This window comes from Onychostruthus taczanowskii, unplaced genomic scaffold (genome assembly GCF_017590055.1).
Source record: "Onychostruthus taczanowskii isolate IOZ18803 unplaced genomic scaffold, ASM1759005v1 scaffold55, whole genome shotgun sequence".
Lineage (NCBI taxonomy): Eukaryota > Metazoa > Chordata > Aves > Passeriformes > Passeridae > Onychostruthus > Onychostruthus taczanowskii.
Window position 1 is genome coordinate 963,718 of NW_024503124.1, and position 23,823 is coordinate 987,540.

Below are 23,823 nucleotides of genomic sequence, written 5' to 3' on the forward strand. Positions count from 1 at the left end.
AAGTGGGCGGCGGGGCCGCGGGCGCGGAGCTCCGCCCGCACGGCCCCGGGCGCGGAGCTCCGCGGCGCTGGCCGGCGGCCGCAGGTACCGCACGCGTGCCCCCGGAGGATGCCCGCGCCGGCGCGCCTCTGTTTACTACGCGCATTGGAAAGGGCGAGGAGGAAATCCCCCTTCCCCCGTGTGCTCCCGGGCTCCCGCCAGGCCTGCTGCTCTCCGCGCTGCCAAAGGGAGAACGGCGATGTTGCGGAGGCCGCTGGAGGGTTCCCAAAGTCTCGCAGTTTTCGTCTCAAAATTGCAGTTGGACTCCTTGAGGTTTGTTTGGAGCGAGCCTCGCAGGAGCTCAGCGCACGGGCGCTCTGGAGCGCGGGATTCCCTGTGGCCATATCCCCCGGCCAGCCCTTTCGCAGCTGTCACTGTCTACAGACCGCTGCCCTGGGCTGCCCTGGTGCCCTCCCTGTGCTCCCCTCCTTCTGTCACCATGCGCCCCGTCTCAGCTTTCCCCATCTCCTCATAAATTCACAAGAAATGTTTTCCCCCGCGTCAAGGGGAAAAAAGAAAAAAAAAAGAAAGAAAAAAACGTGAAACGCCCACAAAACCAAACAAATTGCTGAGCTTTACAGGCAGAGCAGGTTCCCCATCCCTGTTCGCCTGCAGCCCGCCCTCTTGGACTTTGTCAGCGAGCTGTGGAGCTGGGACTGCTCTGAGGGGACACTGACACCAGAGCTGCTGTTGGGAGAGGCAGCGAGCTGCAGATAAGAAGTTATCCAGGATGAGTTGGGGAAACTGTGGAGGAAAATCTGAAATAGTTCTGCTAGTCACAAAACGGACGTTGCATTGCCATGGACTACTCGAGCCAGTAACGCAGTAGCCAAGATCTCAGGCTATATTATCCCATAAGACACACTGCACAAATCCAAGCTTGGAATGAGAGCCCCCATCCCGACACCAGCGCTAGGATGTGATTAAACAAATATTCTGCCTTCAAGAGTGCTCCTGTGGAAGAAGCAAGCCAAGGGGGGACTGAGAACACGAGCAAGGATGACACGTGATTCCAGGGACGGCCTGTCAGCAGAGCAGAGCCGCGCTCTGGGGGGCTCCTGTAGCCAGGCAAGTGCAGCGTTAAGCAGATGTTTGTACTGCTGAGGTAGCCTCAGTTAGAAATTCCTCATGGCTTTAGAAGTCCACGAAGGGCAGCGAGGCTGCAGCCAGGGTGGGCGTATCATGCAAAGGAGGTGCAGGAAGGAAATAACAAAGGAACCTGGATGAGAAGCACGTGAGCTGGACGAAGGCCAGTATTGCTGGCAGGGCTAAAGGGATCTAGTTAACAGGATATGGGAGCAGCAATTACAGCCATTAAAGATGGAGGGTATCGGCTGGAATGTCAGATGGAAGAGGGGTTTTTTGTTTGTGGTTCCAAAGTGTTTGTTTCTAAATGAATGGGAGATGGATGCATTTATGTGTACACAAATGAAGTGCTCAGTGTGCTTTTCATTGCTTTCTTTTCCTTTGATTTGTTGTTTTCTCTTGTTGCCATTGGGCTGTATGTAAATTAAGTAAGTTATTATATAAGTAGTAACAAAAAAGTATTTTAATTCCAGTGAGACGTAATCAGTTGCTTGCTAGAAAACAGTATTGGATTCTCCTTAGGAATCCCTGTGTGGTTTCTCTTCAGATCTCTAGAGCTGGCAGAGTCTGTAAGCATTGACATTGTTATTCTGGTCCATAACTCTATCTGGCTTTTCCCATGATTTCTTATTTCCTTTTCCCCAGAAATGGCTTCTACGTGACTATAGGTCATGGCTGCCTGCCTGTGCAAGGAGATTTTATTCCAGGGTAAAACGAGGCCTATTATCTTCATTACTGCTGTTCTTAAAACAGCTTTAGCAAAATGTAGGGACCTGAAACATTTGGGTAACTGCATGAAATGCTGGCAAGCAGTGGCATCTCAGAATTAGTGGAAGTGTAGTTTCTTTAGAAAAAGCTGCTCTTTGTTCTTTCCCAAGCACATCTTCCCCTTCCGCTGTCGCTCCCTGACCTGGCTTGTTCACTGAAAGAGGGGCAGTCAGCAAAGGAACCCGTGTCAGGACCCTGGCTCTGCGAGGAAACAGTGGTACTGACAATGTCAAGGGTTCTTCACAATGAAAGGTGTTTAAAATCACAGAAAGCAAGGCCATACGAAGGGTCTGACACTCCCCACACAGCTGCAAATGGCTGGGTCAGGCCCCTGTCTCAAGATTAATTCCCACTTCTGTGAATTTTGTTGTGGTACAACTCTGTTTACACATTTGGACTTGTAAACGCAGCACAACTGATGACAACAGTTAGATCTTTGTTTCTGCCCTGATTCCCTCCTGACTTCAGCAGTCAGTGTGACTTGGCTTGTTAGGGATAAGTAAGGAGTGAATCCGAGAAGCTCTGGATTTCCAGCTAGTTCTTAGGCTGACTTGCTGCCTTGCTGTGGACAACATACAGCTGTCCTGTTTAATTTTCTTCCAACAGGACAACATTTGTTAGTTATAGCTTTAGGAGCATAAATATAAACATATGCAAATACTGAAGATTTCACCCTCATGACTTAGCAAAAAAAGATTTAGGGAAAGATGAACTGTGCCACCAGTTCATATCAGGTGAAAACAAGATGACCCAGGAAACACAGCAGAACAGTCCTAACCTCTGCAACAATCAGCTGAAACCTGCTGCATTTAAAATGGCTGTCTCATAAAGGTAGAGTGCCACCTCACCTGATTATAGTTAGCAAAAAACTAGAGCTGCCTTCACAGGAACCCACTCAAGCTGCAGCATATTCAGAGTGAAAAATAATTTTCCAAAGACACTGAAATGTTGGTAAAGTGTTATTTCCAGTGTTATTTCTTCTCCGATACAAGGGTGCAGGACATTTCATAATCACAGCCCCACTAGGTCCTAGAATATCCACCCAAAAGAATTTATTCTTAGTGGTATATTTTTGGGCTGTGTGAAGCAAAATTTTCCTTGGACTTCAGCGTGCAGGCATAGAAACATGGTGGGGATTGGAGTGCGATCCTGCAAAATTCAGTGAGAGAGGTTCTGTGCCATTGGAGAGGTTCTGTGCCATTAGAGAGGTTCTGTGCCATTGGAGAGGTTCTGTGCCATTATTTCACAGCCAGTCTGACAGATCCCATGGTGATCTAACCTGTGTGTGCATCTCACTGATTTATCCACCTCTTGGCCAGGCCATTGATTATTTATTTCTCACCACGGCTGTTCTAGCTGCCTACGTTGACACCGAGTGCTAAGGTTAGTTTCACGCGCGCAATTAATTGCCATTAGAAGCGTGGTTTATGAAGCTGGGCTCAGTGCTGCACGCCGCAGCTCCGGTGCATGTAGCTGCAGGGATTTACATCCCCAGCGTCCCCAGGGAGAGCTTGGCTGCTGCCCTGCTGCCGCAAGGCTCTGCTGGCCGCCTTATCATCTGCCGCTAATGGTGCTGCGGTTGGTATTGATGGGGAAAGTGGCTCCGAGGAGTCGATAGCAAAGCAGCCACTTAGGGCAGGCATTTTCCAGGTCTGGGCATCTGCCGTGCAAAAAGGGTGATCAAACGGTCGCTCCAGGGGCAAATTGCAGGCTGAGTAGACAGACGGTTTTCAGATCAAAAAAAAGAGCTGGGGTGAATAATTTTGATTAAAAGTACTTTTGAATTTTTTCATAATTGTTTTTGTGAACATTGCTGGGCCGTTTTGTTGCAGCTTGAGGCAGACAGCAAGCTTGGAATATTTTAGTCTGGTAGTTAAAATTTTGGCAAAATAGTGGAAGTCTTGGCAGTTTTAACTGTAGATGTCTCTACCAGCTCTCCCTTGCAAAATGTTCAGCTATACAAATATTTTGGTTAGGCAGGACACAGCAAAATGAAAGAGATTTTGGTCTCGAAACTGTCCTTTTTTGTAGGTCTTTGCTCAAGATGATTAACTTTCCACACCTTTAAATACCATTCTGTTCCAGACCTTTGTGGTCCCAATCGTTTGTATCAGCTGTGATCCCTTTGTTTTGTGCACCATATCCCACCAAATGCTTTGATTTAGAAAAAGCTGAGGTTACTTTACTGAAAGCTGGCTCTCTGAAGAAGCAACATTTTCTCCAGTATCAGATCTTTGATTTATTACAAAATAAAATTATCTGTGATCATTTTCAAAAAGACTGTTAGCTTCCTTCTGGGCTTTTCAGGGAGCTACACATACAAAGATTGATACAATAGGAATGAGAGGAAACAAAGGGAATGTTTTTCCTCTGCCCACAATATAATATTAATGATAGACATTGCAATTATTATTTTTGAGGTCTTTCGTATTAAAAGGAGTATATATTACTAATCAAGAGTGCCATAGTGGATCTATTCAGGATGCTAATTAGGCTCTTCATTGTGCTGGGATATATTTATCCTCAGGCTTGTGCTCCAGGTCTTCTGAATGCAGCTCTACAGAAGCACAGGGCTTGAGAAGAGTTCCTCCAGAAGCTGCATAATGCGGCAGGGAGGAAAGCAGAGCTTTCAGGGTAATGCTGCTAATAAGATTGTGTTTTTCCGTTTGGATGCTAGGGGAAGAAAAGGTTGAGTTTCTTTGCCTGATTTAATGACAAGAAATTTAATTTAGCGTTGAACAATACTTTTTGTATCTTTTAAGGTACCAGTAAGGTATCTCCACCTTCCAAAGAAACGGTATCAGTATCAAAAATAGCACAGTGCTCCTCAGCCTTTCAGACAAGGAGCCAGTCAGGGTTTATATGTGCAAGACGAGGGGCTCTGTCCTTCGTCAGCATCCCTGTCCCCATCCACCATGACCTGAGCAAGATTTGTTGCTGCCAGACTTTGCTACATGCCAGGTTCAGCAGCCCAAGGAGGAGCCCTGGGGCTCCTTTCTCACTTCTGGGAGCTCATTCCTCTGTAGAAGAGCAAAGCCCCAGTGCAATGAGAGAGTGCTTTCACCTCCAGTCTCACCCTCTGTGTATTTACATGGCCAATGAGACAGCCTGCCTGCTGAGCTCCCAAACCTGCTTCTGCTCCCCCTCCTCAGCTGAGTGTCTGCAGGGCTGCAAATCAAGTTGACTTTTGCCTAAGTGTTCAGGAGAGCTGAAAGGGGGTTGGCATTGCCTGCAAGGAAATCGTGAGAGTATTGGCACAACCAGGCTGGAACAACAGCACTCAGTGTTGTAAATGATGCATAGAAAGACAAGCAGGTTATGTAAAAAATGCTCTTTGAAAATTGTAAAGGAAAACTTATTAATAAACTGTAACAAATCTGTGCTCACTCAGAAGTACTCTGCTTTAAATATTAATGCAAAATGCAAGAAGTTTTCAGTTCAGGATTTTTCTGTCTAAAGAAAGACTTTAAAGAAGTCACAGAAGACAAAAGCAGTCCAACCCATGAACCTTCCTGTGTGACTTTTAGTTCTGTAGTTGACAGTCCTTTGTTTTCAGTCCCATCAGATGCTTTTTTAAACCCATTTTCCTAATATCTAAGCACTTGTGATTTGTTTATAATGATGGAGCTAAAAAAAATCACCATCAGTGAATTTCAGTTCCAAAGTTGCTCTCTAACATCAGCAGCAAGTTTTTGCATTAGCCCTCCAATGTAAACAGTGAAGTCTAGGGACTCTTCAGCTTCTGGGGTTGGTGCTTTTGTCATGGATTGTATGACACAGTGCTTGCAGTGGAGGGTCCCTTCCAAATATTCCTGTATCTGCTTCTCTTCCCTTAGATCTTCTAGGAGAAGTACCTTAACGTAGCATCACTCTGTTTGTTTCCCCTCCTATAGACATGTTCCTGTCCTTCCTTTCCCAGGGCTCAGGTTGTTTTCTCTTAAAACTTCTCTGAGTTGTTGGATGATGTGGCTGGATTACTAAGGTGCAGAAGGCATTTAAATCTCACCTGAGTCTGTATTTGTACAATGCAAGTTCAGGTGCTTATGGAGTGTCCAGAGGCTTTCCTCACTGCTTTGACATCAGAGATGGCCCTTGAAAATGGCAGTGTGTGTAGTCAGACCATGATCCTGGACAGAACAGTGAACAAACAAAAGAAATCATATCAGCACGCTGTGTGAATGGCCGTGATATTTCAATTCCTCTGCCACTTGTCATGTGGTCAGGTGGCCTGGGCTGTCTTTGCTCCCCAGCCAGGGGAGGGGGACGAGCCCCCTGGGAGCCAGCCAGCCGTGTTTTGTGTGGCAGCGAGCTCTGCCGTGCACTTCACCTGACAGCAGCCAGGGGCAAGGCTGTGTGCTGGTGAAAGGAGAGGGTGGAAGGGCAGGGCAGGGCACCTGTGTGCCAGAGGGGCCCGAGGATATTAATGCCGCCCACTGCTGAGCCATCTGCAGGTTATTACATGACTTGACGGACAGTCAGTTATTAGAAAGGAGTCACACCAAGTCCACTGCGTGGGCTTAAGCACATCTCCTCCTGCTATGCTGTTATTTAGCTCTTCCCTGTACTTTCAGCATTTGTTTTTAATTCATATACTGACAGTGACACATGGCAGGAGTCCACAAATGCATAAGATAGCAGCTGGTTGAGCCCCAAAGGAACTGTCTTTTGGCAATAAATCCGAGCAGCGGACAGCAAACCACGCTTTGATAGGTACAGAGCAGGTTGGTCTCTTGAATGCTTATGTACCTGCTTGCTGCAGGGCATGCACATTGCTCAGGCAGCACCAGTGCAACATCAGCGCCCTGCCAAAGCAGTCTCTGGGGACCAGTAGGGTGAGGTTCACACAAGGTCCACCAGGTTAGCACAGGGGAACTGCAGTTACCCTCCTCCTCCCTCCTTTCGACATGAGTTGTTGCCACATCCATAATTAAACTGCAGCTGAATAATTCAGAGTCTATTCAGAGTCTATTCAGATTGTCTATTGTCTGGTGCTGAGCAGGGGATGACTGTCTGCAGCAGCACACAATACACAACAATGCTGCAATGTAATATTCTTGCTAACTTCCTTTACTACAGAGCTGCCTTTGGAGCTTTCTTTGTTTGGTTGGTTTGGGGTTTTTGTGCTTCCTCCCTCCTCTGTGCTAATACTGGCCACAGCTGTGGATCTTGAGGTGTCAGTGACCAAGCTGCCCTTGCCATAAAGAGGGGAGCAGTCTCCAGTATCAGGCTGGTAAAGAGCTTCCTTCCCACATCACTTGGCCAACAAGCTGCATCAGAAAAACAAGGTGGTGTCCTTACTCGCAGCCTTGTTCAGGCATGCCGTGGGGAGGTGCTGGATTTCTCCTGGGTGACAGGGCCTAAGGAGCTGACAGTGGATGGGCTTGAAGGAGCTGGAAAGGGCCTTTGTGACTGCAGCCAGGAGGACCTGGCATGCAAAGGGAGGTTCCCACTTGTCTCAAGTACGAGCTGCTGGGAGAGGCACACTCTTCACCAGTCTTCACCCCCACCACTGCCCCGGTGGGGGGTGTTTCCCCAGGGCCTGATCCTGCTTGTCAGCTTGAGCCCAGGCTGGAGGGTAGGATACACTCACTAAAATTCATCATTGCCAGCCTCAGAACATATTCAAAACAGATAGTAAATACATTGGTTCTGTCTTTCTTTTTCTGGCGTCCTCCACTCCTCCTCACTTTCCTTCCCCTGTGTGTTGCTGCTGCTGCTGCCTCCCACAAGCCTTTCCCCACGTTCTGCTCTCCTGGCAAAGGCAGGGGCTCTCCCTGAGGAGCAGTGGGTCTGCCCCAGCAGCACACAGGGATCTGCAGCAGCACGACCAGGCACTCACTGGCTGTGAGGGGCAGAGACAGGCACCGAGTCACCTGGGCTCAGCAGAGCCTGGGACAGAGCACAGGGCATGCCAGGCAAGCAGCTCTGAGCAAATGAAGTCAAGGAAATGATTGGTGCAATTTCACCAGTTCCACCAGTTCTGCTGAGGATGGATTTGGCCCAAGGAAACAGCAGGAGGGCAGCACATGGAAAAGTCAGACCCTGGGGACCAGAGAGCTGAGCTCCACAAGGCACTCTGACGAGGCTGTGCACACACAAGAACAGCCATGCAGCTCACAACTGCTCATCTTCTGTTCTCCAGCTCTGTAGTATCACTCTTCAGACTAAAACCTTAATGAGTGCTTGCCAAGTTCTTGTAATCACACCAAATTTCATAATTTAAACATGTTTTGAAGCTCCAGAGAAAAAATGTACATCAGTGGGAACCAGCCATCTGGAAAGCTTTGGAGTCTTTTTTTGCTCATTTGTTTGTTTGCAATTCAGCTATTCCAGTACCGTAAGGGTAATTTAGTTATTTATTTATTTTTAAAGTTTTTAGGTTACAACATGAGTTTTAACTAAGAGATGAAGGCACAACTCAAGCGGGGATAATTCACCACTATGAAAAGTAAATTATTCCTGAATGATGAATGAGGTTTGTGGTTATGCCAAGGTATAGTCCATACTGTTAAAACCCATTACTTCCTGATGCTCTTTGCATAATAATTTCTTGTAATGCCATTTTTCTCTTGCCTCTGAGTTGTAAGAGAGGGGTAGGGTCATAAACTTAGGGTACAAAAGAGACAGAAGCAGCCTCACCAGCCGTGACCTATCGAAAGGTCAAATCATCAAAAGAAAAAGAGATAGTGATACAAAATGCCTTCAGAAAACATCCTTTGCAATATGCCATGATCCTGGCCCGGGTGCACTGTACATTATGAAATTATGTATTACAATATGTGCCAGCTCTGCTTTCACACAAAGTCAAAACTGCTTTAAGTGATAAGACTATCTCTTCCATTTTCACACTTTAGAAAAAATAATTATTTATCCTTGCTGAAATGAGTTTATGTACCACATTATTCCTTTCATTTTCTGGAATTTTTCTTTTTGTTGCTATTATTTGTTTCAGTGGTCCTTTTGAGGCCCCTAAACAAGAAAGTAGAGTCAGGAGAATTGAACGTGAATTAATGTGAAGGAAGAGAGAGACTAAGAAGTGAGCTATGACAGCAGAGATTACTTTTGGGGAAAAGAAATCGGCACAAGCAAGGGAAAGAATGGACACAGAGGAAGAAATAATGACAAGAGGGAAAGAGAAGACAGTAAAAGGTAAGAGGTGGCAAAATTTGTAATACTGAAGAAAAAGGTATACAGTAATGTGCTGTAGGGGAAAAAAAACATTAGGCCACAGAGAAAACTGAAAAAGAAGTCAAGAGAATACACAATTTTATTCCAAAACCAATTGAGAGGCCAATAATGTGTCAAAGATAGAACAAAATCAAATAATCCTTTAAATGACAAGATACATGACCTTGGAGGAGAGGCAGCAGTTTTCAGGTTTTTTTCCCAGCCATATCTCAGGCAAAAACTGGAGGTGTTGAGTAAATTTTTAATTGAGAGCATAAATGATTTACATGTTCACAGCAATGCATCCCTCCTTCCTGTGCCACCAAGTGAAATTCTTTCTCAGCAAGCATCAAACCTTGATTTCCAATGTCATTGTCATAAATAAAGGCTAGCCCTCTAAGCTTTCTCTCCTTTCTGACAGTACATTGCTTTGTGCCCACTGTCCAATTGAGAAATTTCTCTTTGAAAGTGTGTATTTTAGAGGAACGTGGCAATCCAATCAAAATAGCTGTTTATAGCCTTAGGAGGCAAAAAAACAACTGTTAGCATTTGGATGTTTCTACAATTAATGTTTGTATGGTCTTACATCTTAATGTGAATGTATTTGAATGCTTTTGGGTGCTGCATAATAAAGAGCTGGTTACTAAACTTAGCAGCACTTCATGTAGATTAGACATTATAATTGATGCTTACAGAACAGGACCCAGAGAAATGAATTTTATGTTGCTCCAATTTCACTGGTTTAAATTAAAGAGTTACAAAAGGTCTTTATACCATGCAGGAAGAAAAAAAGTATGTGCATTCATGGGTGATGGCAAGCAATTGTGTTTATTTGTTCTCTGGAAGTGCATGGATGTCTTGTAATTCCTGCCCAGGGTGAGCTCTCCCAGCTCAATTCCCTGTGCTGCAGTCTTGCTGCATCAGACTTCAGCCTCCTCCTCCTCCTCCCCCAGCATCCCTGGGCTCTGATATTTTCCCTGTTTCCTTGCCCTTTGCTTCAGTTTTTGAATAGTGACAGTATTACAGCCTTGAAAGATGCAAAAAGCCAGAAGAATACTGCTCACACCGGGGTTTCCTTCAGTCCTGGAACCGCCCTTTTCCAGCCTGAGGCTTGGACATGCCATGGGTTTTGAGCTCACAGTTCAGGAGCAGGAGCAGGCTGGCTTGGCTTGCCTCCTCTGGCTGGCCTCCCCAAATTTCTCACGTCCTGGTACATATTCCTCTTCCCCCTTCCTTCCCCATCCCTGCTCCTCTTCCTGCTTCATTCAGCTCTTCCAAAAATCCAAATTTTTCGGTCCCAATCTGTTCTAACACCTCTGGTTAGTCCAGGTTTTAGCAATTTTCCAGTCAAAGACTTGGGTTCATGCAGAAAGCTTGGAAGAGGAGGCTTTGCCTAGAGCAGAAATACTCTCCTTTCTTTCTCCAGAGCCTGTTCATGTGCCAAAAGCCTTTACTGATCAACCTGTATAGATCTGCTGGCACTCTGTTGTGCCTTCAGCAGAAGAAAGACTGCCAGAGGCATAAAGTGGGGATAATTCATATTAGTCAGGCTGGGAGCTGTATATTAGGATAGATAACCCAAATCATCCCAATATGATCTTTACGTGGGAGACAATTTCCTGTCCAGGTGCCAGACCTGAGGTCAAGCAGCGAGATTTGCACCTTCTGAGCCAGGAATGTAATTCAGCTGCAGCTGATCCATGGCAGCCTGAGGCAGGTGGAGCAGCTGCAGGGTTGTATCCAGGCACAAAGCCCTTATCCCAGGCACAAAGCCCTTATCCTGAGCACAGACCACAGCCTTGGCCAGCTTCTTCCCAAGCAGGTGCCACAAGGCTCCCAATCTGGCACTGAAAGGCAAAGTGGTACCACCACGTTTTGGAGTAAAGGAATGACTTGGCCCCAAGAGACAGCTTTGAGTTGTGCTGGATTCATAAGACACTAAGGAGAAAAACCTCATCTTTCTTTGCATGTCCCTCGAAGGAATATCACAGAAGATGTTTTGGATGCCAGTGAGGAAGAAGAAACCCCCTGAATCTAGAATTTACCTCCATCACAAATAATCCTGAATAAACACCATTAATAAGCACTGACAATGCTAGTATGAAATTCTGTCCTAGCAGTTCCTCATTAAGCTGGCCTGTTCCAAACACTCTAATCTAAAATTATGTGTATCAGGGAAGTCATAAAAAGCAGGAGCTCTAATCAGCAATGTTTGATGAAAGAAAGGAACAGATAAGATTTTTCGTATGCCTAGTTAAATAATGGCAGAAAAGGGAGGTGAAGACAACCACAGGCAGGGGAGAACCTGTAATCAGGCCTCATTAATACTATAGTTAATTGATTTTCTGCTCAGATTCCAAGAAGGTACAGGAATCTTTCTTTAAGGTGGGTAATAGATTAACAAACATTGGAGAAGCAGAGAGGAAGGGACACACTTGTATCTAAGCAATGTGAACTTTTCCAGTTTTGAAAACTCTGTTTGCTTCAGAAGTTAGCATGAAACTCAGTGCTACAGTATTCACAGGCAATTTTAAGCCTTAAAAGATTTTTTTCTTCCCAAACTTTGCATGCTTAAAAAAAAAAAAAAAAAGTTTTTCCCTTTTTGTGAGACTTCCCCTCTCCTTGTATCATATCTGGGGAGCCATAGATTGAAGAATCCAGCATTGCTTTACTCTGCTAATCACTTGGCCTACATTTGATTCTCTTTTCAAGTGGTGATTCAGATGCTGTGACTAGTGAGACATGGAGAGAGAAACAAAAACTATTTTCCCAGAATGAAAAAGGCCTGTTTTAATTCACTTCAGGTAAACTATGCAGACTTTTTAAGTGGTTGGTGCTGACTGAGATTAAACAGTAGCCATATGGTGCCAGAAGTGTTGTCCAAGAATATTATCAAAGTAATGGTCTGTCTGACCACATAAATATGTTTATATGGGATGTTGCTCTCTGAAATCCCATGGGCTGCAGAGCAGGTTGTCCCATGGCATCTCCCCCAAGCCCTGATATGTCCACTGTGTCAGTGCTGAATTCATCCCAATAGTTCAAATCCAAGAGCAAATCCTTACAAATCTGCTTCCTTACAAATCTGTTTACCACAAAGTGCACCTTTTTTTTCCCCTCTAAAACCTTTTCCTATTTATACCCTGCTTCAACAGCTGTGCTTTATTCCCCATTCAACATCCCTTTTCCCTTAAGAGAGATAATTAATTTAGAACTCCAGGCAATCAGACATAGGTGAGAAACCAGCTTTCCTGGTGTTGCCTTTCTTTTCTTAGCCATTAAATGGTGCAATTGTGCCTCACGTTTACATGGGAACAAAGGAATACACCCAAAATCAAAACCAGAAAATAATTCCTTTTAATGCTATGAAACATCATGAAACATAGAAGTGCAGAAGTCATATTCCTCTACTACAGTATTAATTCATCCTGGGTTCTTAGGTACTAGAAAATCAAGAACTGACAAAATTAGGCTTTGATGTGTCATTTTCAATTAAGCAACCAAATGCTTGCCCAAGTAAATAGTTTGAAGAAGTGTTTTCAGGAACCTCGGGTGCAGTAACACTTCAGAGATTTCTTTTTCCCATCAGAGAAGAGCAGCCTGTTTGCATTTATTGGAGATTTCTGTACATGCTCCCTGCTTTTAGTCCTGAAGGCTGCCAGCAGTGGGATGCTTCAGTTACAGGGTGAATCTCAGCCCTTCCTTACCCAAAGTGATGGATGCAAAAGGTCACGTTGACACTGCAAAAAGGAAAAATGAGTCCCCAGGCTATGTGAGCTGTCGGCTTAGGTGTTTTGTCTGAACTGGTCTCAGGGTGTTGTTGACCCTTAGAAAGAAACTCATCCTCTGGGACTCAAAAAGGAAGAGGGGAACTGGGAAGTAGTTGATGTCACCCTCCTCTCAGTCAGGTTTTAATCCCATAATCTGAGACATCATCTTCCTCACTGCCTTGGGTGACCTGGATGCTCTCAGCCACCTTGTGCTGCTCCCTCAGGGAAGGAATACATAGCAGGAATCAGGTCATAGGTGTCCTAAGAACATAAAAGTGGGCACATATTGGTGATCTCAGTTATTTAGTGAGATCTGTGCTCGTGTTTCATCACCCTAGACTGAGGTCAAATCCTCTTTTGATTTTAGCGTATAAAAAGTCCTTTTTTGATGCTGTAATTAAGTACATTATTTATTCCATACCTTCAATGTAACGAGTGACTTCTGCTAGCCTGCTTTTTGCATGATTTCCCTTTAGAGCTAAAACAGTTGGGATAGTGAAAAATACATTACTTGTCACCTCCCACCCCCCCAATATTGGCAGGGTGTGTGAAGTACGAAAGCGAAAACTTTCTCAGGCACCGTGTTCTATCACAGAGAGCCTACTTGGACTCCTGTTTTAATAAAATCCAGGTGATTCCTTGTGATTCTACCGTTGCAACACAGCATGTGCTCACGCTGGGTGCATTGTGTTTTGCAGACGCTACGGGAGAAGCCTGGTGGAGAGGGGCTTGCGGATGAGAGCGACAGAAAACTACATTTGCAGTAAACAAAGCATCCCTCACAGAGGATCTCTCAACTCAGTGACCTTTGAAGTTGCAAGGACACGTGGCCCAGACAGGTAAGGGAATTATGTTACTCATTATTTTACGGTGGTTTTGTGCTGTGAAGCGTGCTCGTACGAGGAAAGAGCAGTTTGCAAAACTGTGTTTAAAAAGAGCTGGATTTGTCAGCCATGACAATAGCTAGGGGAAGATTTAAATAAAATAATAGGTGTTTTTTGCCTTTAATGTCTATAATTAGTTAATGCAGCATAAAAACCAGCACATCATTACTCTTCCTCTCTCCACTGTAGAAAAAATCAACAAAGAGAAAACATGCAAACCCAGTATTTTTTAGCTTGTCTTTTAAGAGCCTGACTCCTGTTTAGTATGCATTTAGTAACGATGCATTCAAATGAATAATTTAGACCTTTGATGACAACTTTTCAAGAGCAGTTTTATCAATGTCAGACAGCTTCCCGTTTTTGACCATAGAAGCACAAGACAGAAACCACCACTGCCATTATTAGTTTTGGCTCATCTTCCTGCCGTTTGGATAGGAAAGCCCCATTTAAATTTTTTTTTTTTTTCTGGGAGTGAATTGGCATCATTACTTTTAGAACTTCCTGATTGTAAATGCTGAATCAAATGTATTACCATAAAATTAAAAAAAAAAAAAAGCCCTGCCTTGTACCAGCAGTGCTAAAGCTGCAAAGCCAGACACTCCTGGGAAATGTTAGAATTTACACTGTCTTAATTTTGCAGGTTATTGCTTCTGTGTTCTAAGGCACAGACAGTCACCTTACAGGTACTGACAGGCTTGCTTACAACAGCCCCAGTGATGCCACATTTACTTACAGAGGCTGGGGAAGAGGGAACCATCCTCACTCAGAAGAGTGGTTCCCTTTGTTGACAGTGCTTTTGGTGGCAGTTGTGTGAGGAAGGATTATTTTAAGGACTTTTATGTTCAGCTGCACACAGTTGCTCCACATTCTGGTGCTCACACCGAGAGCCTCAAAGGGGTTAATTTTAAGTCAAGGACTGTGTCTGTCCCTTTCTGTTATGGTCTATGGATCTAGCAGGTGTAAGGAATTAATGAATTTTTGTATGAATTTTTCCCATCCCTGTGGGTATTTTTCAGGTTGTCACTTACTATTTCACTTTGTTAGGGAAGGATACGTAGAGTAAAAAGAACTTTGAAATCAAGAGATCAGCTAAAAATATCACTAAACATTTAGTATTCCCTTCCACATGCTCATGGAGATTTTTTCCAGCTTTTTCTTTGAACCTTATTGATTCCTGTTATGAACATAATCTTATGTAGGTGCACACCCTGCATAAGGTGCCGAGCTGCTCAGTGTTCTCTTGGATTCAGTAATAGACTTAAATTTAGCAATTTTCTGATTGGAAATAATGCCATTATTCATGTGCCCTTGTACCAACTCCCAAGCTGCTGCCTGGCTCTCTTGACAATATGACGTTCCTGATGCACATTATCTCAGAGGTCAGTGCAGAAGGAAAGGTGTTATACAACACTCAAGAACAAATCCTCCAAGGAGGAGGTCTCAGATAGGCACAAAAATCCAGTCTTGGCACAATATCTGCTGGGTCCTTGCACACTTTAAATATATGCAGTGCTCACTTACTGGGTGTTACTTACAGCTGAGACATCAGCACTGGCTCAGTGCACACAGTGTAGTCATTGGGACAACTGGCCACAAGAATGGTGAAGAGCAGTGACTGATGGGCTAAACTGGGGGAAACAGGAGCTCGTTCTTATTTTTTGAGGTTGTATGGAGGTTTTTCTTATAGCTTATGTTACTTTGTGAGCAACCTGCAAAGGCACCTGAAGACAGCAATCTAAATCCACCAGCAACCGAGCAGCAGCAGTCAGTTTGTATTCAGAATTTTGTTTCCCCGTCATATCTCAATTTGAGATTTTGGGTCCAGTTGCTCAGTGGCTTGATTGCTGTATCTGAAAATGATATATAGTTCTCAGAGCGTTGTGAAAAGCAAAGGCTAGATCTTCATCAGCCTGGCAGCCAAGGCGTGAGCACGGCGTGAGCTGTGAGACACGCTTAGAGCGGCCCAGGACACGGCTTGGCCTGCCCTGAGCATCCTGCTGCTGCTGCCAGCCTTCCTGCTGCCCCTGTGCCACAGCCCAGCAGGGCTGACCCTGCCCAGCTGCAAAGGGAGAAGCTGTGCAGCTGCAAACAGCTGGCACAGGGGCCTGGCACAAGGAGTGCCCGGCTCAGGGGTGCTGATGGGGACGTGAGCCCCTTCAGGCTCTGCCCTGCCCTGCCGTGGAGCCTCTTCCCTTCGAGGCTTGCGTGCCACTGAGCACGAGAGCTGAGAGGACCTGGAGATTGAAATATTGGATTTGCCTGAGCAGAAAGGGCTTACTGACACAAACCAGGGCCTGTGATGAGATCTTGTTTACCAGGCAAGTGTGGGGCTGGAAATCAATGCACCAAAATTGCTGTGACCAGAAATTAGACTCACTTAGTGAACGATATTCATTAAAACAAGCTATGCCTCACATCACACCTTTTGCATGACTGATTTAACACTGTTACTTCCTTCTTGCTTTCTCTCAGAATGACCTTTTTAGAGCAAAACATTTGTAGAAAGTCACTTGCAAAAATTATGAAGTAAAAAATAAAAAAAGTCAGTCTTCCATAATGAGGCACTTGCTAATAAAGCCTTTAATTAAAATGTTGTTGAAAAACATGAAAGACAAATTTAAAACCACAGATGTGTGCAGTAAGTCACTTGTGCAACATCTTTAGCAATTTCTTTTTAAGAGCCTTTGATGGGTTTTCTTTATATCAAAATTTTCCTTTATTCCTTTCCCCTTAAACATCAGTGGCCCCACACTTGCACTGGCCATAATCTCATTAAATAGGTTTAAAAGATTTTCTTACCAGGAGTTACTCTGCAAAAGTGATTTGAAGTTGAAGGAAGAAGCCTTGTGAATTAGAGGCGCAGCAGACACAATGGCAGTAGTGTGTGAAACTGTAGAACAAGGGGAGAGACAAGAGCTGGTGACTGGATTACTGATAGAGCTGGGAGAGAACCATGAAGTATCTGTATCTGATAAACTCCCTGTACCTCTCATGCTAATGTGCCTTTCTTCAGATACAGGACAGAAAGCCCCAAGGCCCTGCTCACAGAAATTGGTGTTGTGCTGCTCACTAACAGCACCTCTGGCTAATTTAGGCAAGCAGATTAAAATAAGCCTGAGAAAAGCAACAAAAGGAAAGATTTGTGTCCCTTGTATCTTCCTTTCATACTGATATCCTTGGGGTGGCAAAGGAGAGCTGGTCGGTACCACACCAGTTTGTGGTACAAGCATCTGGTGTCTGTGCTGTATGCACGTTTTTATGAAGCACATTTTGGGGGCTGGTGCTTCTTTTCTCTCTTTTTCTCTCTACTTCTCCATCCAAACAGAAATCTCCTCCAGCTAGTGCTCATCCCAGCAAGAACAGTAGTAGTACATCTATGTGTAAATGGTGGAGAAAAAAAGCTTCAGTCTCCATTGCATTGCTGGCAATCAGCAGAAACTGGGAACTGTCTTTTCTCTCCCAAATGCCCACCCACAAGCCCAGCTTCCCCCTGAACACACTGTGTGTGGTGCACAAACCTGCTGATCCCCTAGGCACAGCTATATAATAAGGGGTTCATTGCCAGCAGATTAAAATTCAGGTTAACACCTATTGGCCCACACAGGGCTGAGCTGGCAGCAAGGAGCAGGTCTCATTAGCACTCTGCTGTGCTGCCCCGTAGACCCAGGAGCTGATAGCTGTTATTTATACTTCTAGAAGGTAGGTATAAACCACAGACATTATTACAGTTGTGCTTGGACTGGGAGACAAAGGTGTGTTGGCTCACTCTGGGTGCCCCAGGATTTGGGATATGAGGCTGGATAAGGGATGTGCAGGACACACACACCAGGGAGAGAGCAAATGGTTCACTTGACTCCAGAAGCCAAGAGATGCTGTGGGATCCTCTGGTCTGGCCATGGCTCTGGGCAGCATCCAGCAGTGACAGGCAAGTCCTCTGAGTTGCCTCAAAAGAAAGATTTTGTTAGGAAGAAACCCTCTTCTGACATAGAAATCACTTTTACTGTTATTAATATTAATTTTAAAAAATCAATAGGAACAGGGCTTTTAATTTCTGAAGGCACAGAGGTCCAGAGCTGTAGGGCTACAGTAGCTGACTTTCATTACAACTGGTTTCAGACTGGGATTTTGAGCCCCATTCTTTGGGCAGATTTTTCTTCTCAGGAAGTGGAAGAAGGATGGAAACTAAGTTGCTTTTGCAGCTTGACTAGGAGTTGTTCATCTGGAGGTCCCACAGGTTTGGTAGACAGGTTATTGCCTTACATTTGTATTCACCTTTCTGATTTAAACAATAGCACGTCTTCCCTAGGAAACTAAACAGTATTTAACTAGTGCTGAATTACAAGTGACATTGAAGAACCTGGTTTTGCAAGGAAAAAATATGAAAAAATTGCATTGATTAAAGTTACCAGCTTAAAATTATTCGTTCAAAGTTCACCCAGTGCAGTGAAAGCCCCCATAAAACCAACCTACAGGAGAAAGTGTATGCATATAATCTGCAATGCTGCCATTCAGAGCCAGACAGAGTAGGAAATAAGAGGTTACATGCAATTTGAGCTCTAACCCCAAGTTAGAGTCTCAGCACAGCTGGAGGTTTTTTTGCTAAATTTGTCACCACTGTAGCAGGGAACAACCAAGAAAGATGGAAAGAGCATAATTAGACTTCAGGCTCAGTATCTCAGGGGTGGGAGCAGAGCAGCTCCCCACCCCTTTGGAACCAAAAGCTGATCTCAAGAAATATCATAAACCCAGCCAAAAAAAGAGATGTCACTAAGTGGTTGCATTGTATTTAGGATAGTTAAAAAGACAGAACTGTATTCAGTTGCACTTTTGAAAGAGAGAGTTTAAACCAGCTAAGAGTTTGATTTGAAACTGAAATGCTGTGTTCTGGTTTGTTTTATGAATGTCCATAAATGCTGCACTTTTAGGTGATTTAAAAACCACCCATTTTCAGTGGAACGATGCTTCAAGGGTAGTGAGGTTATGGCACATTTTCTGAAGGGTGGATTAACATTGGGTAGGACACCAAATGCCAGTGAGTGCCAAATCCTGCTGTATTCTAGATTATCAAAGCATATCTTCATGTTTTGGAAAAGAAAAAAAAAGCAGTCCATCTTGAATTTTTTTCCTGTTCATCCTTTGGTTTCTCAAAAAACCCACTTCATTTAGGGTGATATTTCTGAAGTGAATATTGAAAAAATGCTTCTCTGATGTGAGGATCCCCAGTTTCTCATTAAATCAATATTGTGTATTAGTTGTCCTCTCCATCTCTGAAAAAAATCAAGTCATAAATCTTTCTGGCATCTCTATTCATTCTCCTGATTACACCATATAATGCTGAGGAACAAAGCAAGCTTTTTTTTTTTTTTTTGCTAAATTACATGTCTGGAGAGGCTTGTGAGGGGGACTGTGTAGCTGTGGAGATAAAACCTCTAACTCCACGTTCATATATAGCTCAAAAAGAAAAGAAACTGGAGCAGCCATGAAATATGGAGTACAAGATACACCTTGCATTAGTATTTCTGAGCTAAAGGAATGGGCTATCAAGATTTAGGTGGCATAATATTCTGAATTCTATTTTAAAAGCATCATTATCATCAGAGAACACTTAATATAAATCCTTCCTACGGATTCCCTGCAGGAATAAGGTGGCCTAGCTAACAAAGCCTTGATTTATTCAAGAAAACATACTCCCATTTTCCTATGAAATGTAGACAAAGCACCTGCTTCTACCATCTCCATGGCTCAGCTGCCACTGCACAAATATTCCTTTATATCCAAGGAGTACCTGGGCACTACCACATGTCCTGATGTACAAAGGACTCCATTCACACGCCTCGCAAGAAAGAGCAAACAAGGACACCACAACTGCTAAGCACACAGGAACTTGTTCAGCTCCAGCAGACACAGCATTTCCCACCCCCTGCCAGGATTTTCACACAGCAACGCCTTAGCAGGCTCGTGAAGGAAGCCAAAACAAGAGCAGGATTTGCTGCCTTAGCTCTTCCCTTTGCAGCCTTGCAGGAGGAAGGGTGACAATCAGTGTCCTTGCAACCCATAACCTGTAAAAGCAGTGTTGGTGCACCTTTACCTGTGCCCCAGAGACGCTTTTGCTTCCCATTTATCAATCTGCCTCACGAGACTGCTGTGCCATAAGCGATGTTCGTGTCTCTGTCCTTATGTGCTGTCCCTAATGAGTGTCCCTTGGAGCCATTGACTGTCCCCAGACTGGGGCACAGCACATGGCTGGGACCATCCTGCAGATCTGGCTGGCTGTGTTGTGGGCTCCTGCTGGCAGCGCTCATTTTGGGATGATCTAAAACAGCAGGTCTAGAGACTGAGTAGGTCTCACCAGCATCCCGGTGGGTGCCGGCCTGCTGGCAAATTCCAGCCCTAAATCAGGCACAAGGAGCCCTGCTGAGGTCAGGGAGAGTGCTCAGCTGAGCAAGGCTTACGCACAAGAACTGCAACACAAGCTCCTGCTAATTGCAGTGAGAGCAGACTTGGCCCCAAGGAAGGGAGGTACCAAAAGCATCCAAGAGGATTCTCTCTGTGTCCTTGTGTGAATTCACTAGTGGAGTACATGCCAAACGTGGATGTGTACTAGGAATGAGAGACACAGAAGCTTGAATGGCATCCAGGCAGTATCCCTGTCATGCAGTACACTGATTATCTTCCCAGATCCATCCCACTGTGTTTCAGCCCTGCTTCAAACCAGTGCCTTACCTGAGCACAACGATTTTCCAAAGGAGACTTTCCAGTAGCTGTGCACCAAAACCCACTTCATGGAACAAGTTGTGATGCTGCTTCGGGTACAGGAACCCAACAGGGAGAGAAATGCAGCTCTACCAGGCAGCATAACTCAGAATTACATTGCTGCAAGACATCTGCTCCTTAATGCATGGCTCTGATCAGATCATAAAGAGCACACATGGAAGAGTAACCTCCAGACACTCACCCATGAATCTGTAAATGCACATGTTACCAGCACAGGCTGAACACATAGAGGGGTTTGGTACTCTCAGTACAGATTAGAACAACAGATCGCTCCCATTCCCACAGCTTTCACAACCCGGCTATAAGAAAATAAATTGCAGCTTAGGGAACTGGCAAGTTACAGTCTGTGTTTAGAAGATGACGAGATGGCAAATATCTGTGTGTAATGTTTAGTGCTTATGAAACCCTCCCCTATTTTGCTCTAAACAATTCTGAATAAAATATCAGGCTGTCTTAACGCAGCCCAAACCCAGCCCCTCTGTGATAAGGATTTAAAGATGCTTAAACCTAGTTTGTAAGCAGCTTCATTTCTGATTAGGATTAAAAAGTATCCTGAGTGTTAATCCTGCATTCTTCAGTAAGCTTAAAAGAAAGGAAAATATATAGTGAAAAATTCTTCACTAACCAATCAACCAACCAACATTAGTGTCAGGATGGCTACAAAATTCCTTTCTACATGTCTGCAGTAATTCAATTATCGTTTGTGCCTGCGAAGGGACGTGAAGCGTTGGTTACTTTGGGACAATACTCTCGCAGCTCTCTTTGGAAACCATTTGTGCTACTAAATCATTTATTCCCAGCACTGTGCTCAGCTGACAGTCCCATACATCAGCTCATCCAGAAGAGAAGATCTATATAAAGTCTTGGAGCGGCTCTTCCCAGCACAGGACGCTCGTGTCTTGTCTGCGGCCAGGACATCGCTACGATACAGCACCACCTTCTTTGGTTTCATCAAGCCTCAAGCAAGGCTGGTAATTTCCATTTCCCCCCTCAACACCCAGACCTACTTTCCTTTAAAAACTCTGATCTTTGCATGGCTTTCCACCCCCTCGTACACCGCAGTTTCTATAATCATCACCTTATGTAAGAGACCCAGAACCGGGAGCGGTTATTTATCCATGTTTGCGTGCCCTGGCTTTCTCCCCAGACAGCACCAAAATAACCGAACAGGTCCCCATTTGGTGCACGTGGGCTGGCATACCCTTGTAATCGGTGGTGCCCGCTGTCACCCTGAGGGGAGCGATGCTGGGGACAGAGAAAAAGGGTTCCTGCTGAAGGTATCATACAGGGTCCTTGCTTTGGTGCTGTTTTTCCAAATATTCAACTCCACTCGTGTGCTACGCAGCAGGTGATGGGGTACCCAGCTCTGCCAGTGCCCTGGGTTTGCACAAAGGGAGACATGCAGGGAAGCAGCAGGGAGCATCCACAGTCCCAGAGGCACTGCAGCAGACAAACCTGCACCCACCCAGAGAGTCAGGCTTCTGACTCAGCCCCTGTGTGGCTCTCATTGTTGGCCTGTTTATTTTCAGGTGGCCCTCTTGCAGCATGGTGACTCAGCTGGTTTCTAACTGACCTGGCAGGTTTTTACTGCTCTTCTGTCCTGCTTGCTGGCAGAACAACAAAGTCTGGGGGATTTATGTGCCCCGACACCCACGCAGGAGCTGTGGGAGAAGCCTCCTCCCGAGGAGAGGAAGTTTTTGCAGACAGATGCCTCTGTTTGAAGTGTCCATGTGTATTTAGGCCCTGCTCCATCAGAGCATGGGAGCACTCAGCCTTAGGCACATCCATACTGCTGTCACCAGGCCATGTAAAGTAAGGTGGGTATTTAAGTCTTTCCTGGGCTTAAAGCTTCAGGTTTTTGTCCTGGCAGCTCTTGTAGCCTGCAGTGCTCTAGGTTGATGATTAACAGAGCAGCTAAAGATGAAAGTTTGCAGCATACACATATTTCTGCAGTGAAAAAGTACAGGATAACTTGTTTAATCCATTCTGGGAAGGGCTTTTACAAGCAAACATGCATTTACCCTTTTTATTAGGCATTTCAGCCGCAAAATTTATGACCTCAGCACAGTCTTACCCTGTGCAGAGCACCTGTAAGGCAGGAGTTGCTGCAGGAGAAGTCAGTGGTGCGTGGCCCATAAATGCCTGTAAGACACCATACAGTGTGCTGGGGTTAGCAGCAGCCTCATAGGGATAGACACATCCCACATTTAGTCACTGTTTCAGCCCACTTCTTGTCTTGCCAATTTGGTTCCTGCCCAGCTCTCCACTGACTTTGTTACTTTGAGGGAAGCAGATGGGAGCTCGTGGTATTCCAGAAGGCTGGGGGAGTTTCTAATGGGCCCAGTAAAGTTTGACAACAAAAGCCTAGTCCTGAAGAAATACTTTTCTTCTTTAAACAACAACAACAAAAAAGTTGGGTTTTACTGGGAAAAAAAATCTCAGCTTCTTATCAGCATTCAAAGTTTTTAGTGCAAACCAGCACCCCAGCTTGAGCTTTGTGTTGCTGGTACCCTCCATCAGCTTTGTTCTTTGGCCAAACCATTTCTTCAGTGAGTTGCTTTAGTCTGGTGCCCTCAAAAGCTGATTGTCCCTGCCACTCTCCAGACCACCTTCCTTCCGTTTCTCCCTCATTTCTGCAGAAGTGAACTCCAGACTGTACAATCCAAATTAAAAGACTTAATTTTTATAACTTGTCAGCCAGACAAAATTAGTTTTGCTGATAAGGGAAATCCGCTTGTTTACTGGAAGAGAGACGGAAAGTAGCTGTGCCAGCTCGGGGGATCGTACTGAGCCAGGACTGGAAATAGCAGCACTCAGCCTCAGAGTTCATCAGTGAGCCACTTCTTCAGTAAAATCACCCAAACAATTTCCTGATGCTTCCCTAGTCGTGCCTCTCTGCAATTCTTCTCCCCTCTGAGCTGTTGATTTGGAAAAGTAAGTCCCTTTTTCTTCTCTTCAGAAACGGCATTGCTTTACTGACAGGCTTGAAAATGGACATTATGGTTGATTGTCTTATTCACTGATCTTCCACAGTGATGGCATACAGCAGTGATCAGTAAGTACAAGTTTTTACATTTGAAATATAAAGCTACCTGGTGTCATCATCACCTCATCTGTGTTATAATAATGCTTGGTTTTCACCTGACCTTTAGAAATCAGCAGATTCAATTACTTGTAGCATTTGCTGAAGATCCTCCTGGGATCTCACCATAAATTATACTGTATTCTACAAATAGATATGACAACACTAATCAGCAAATTAAATGACAGTGATCATTCCTGCAGAGATACTTAAACATCTGATTGAGCTGGTAGGTTGGATCTATGCAGCCTTC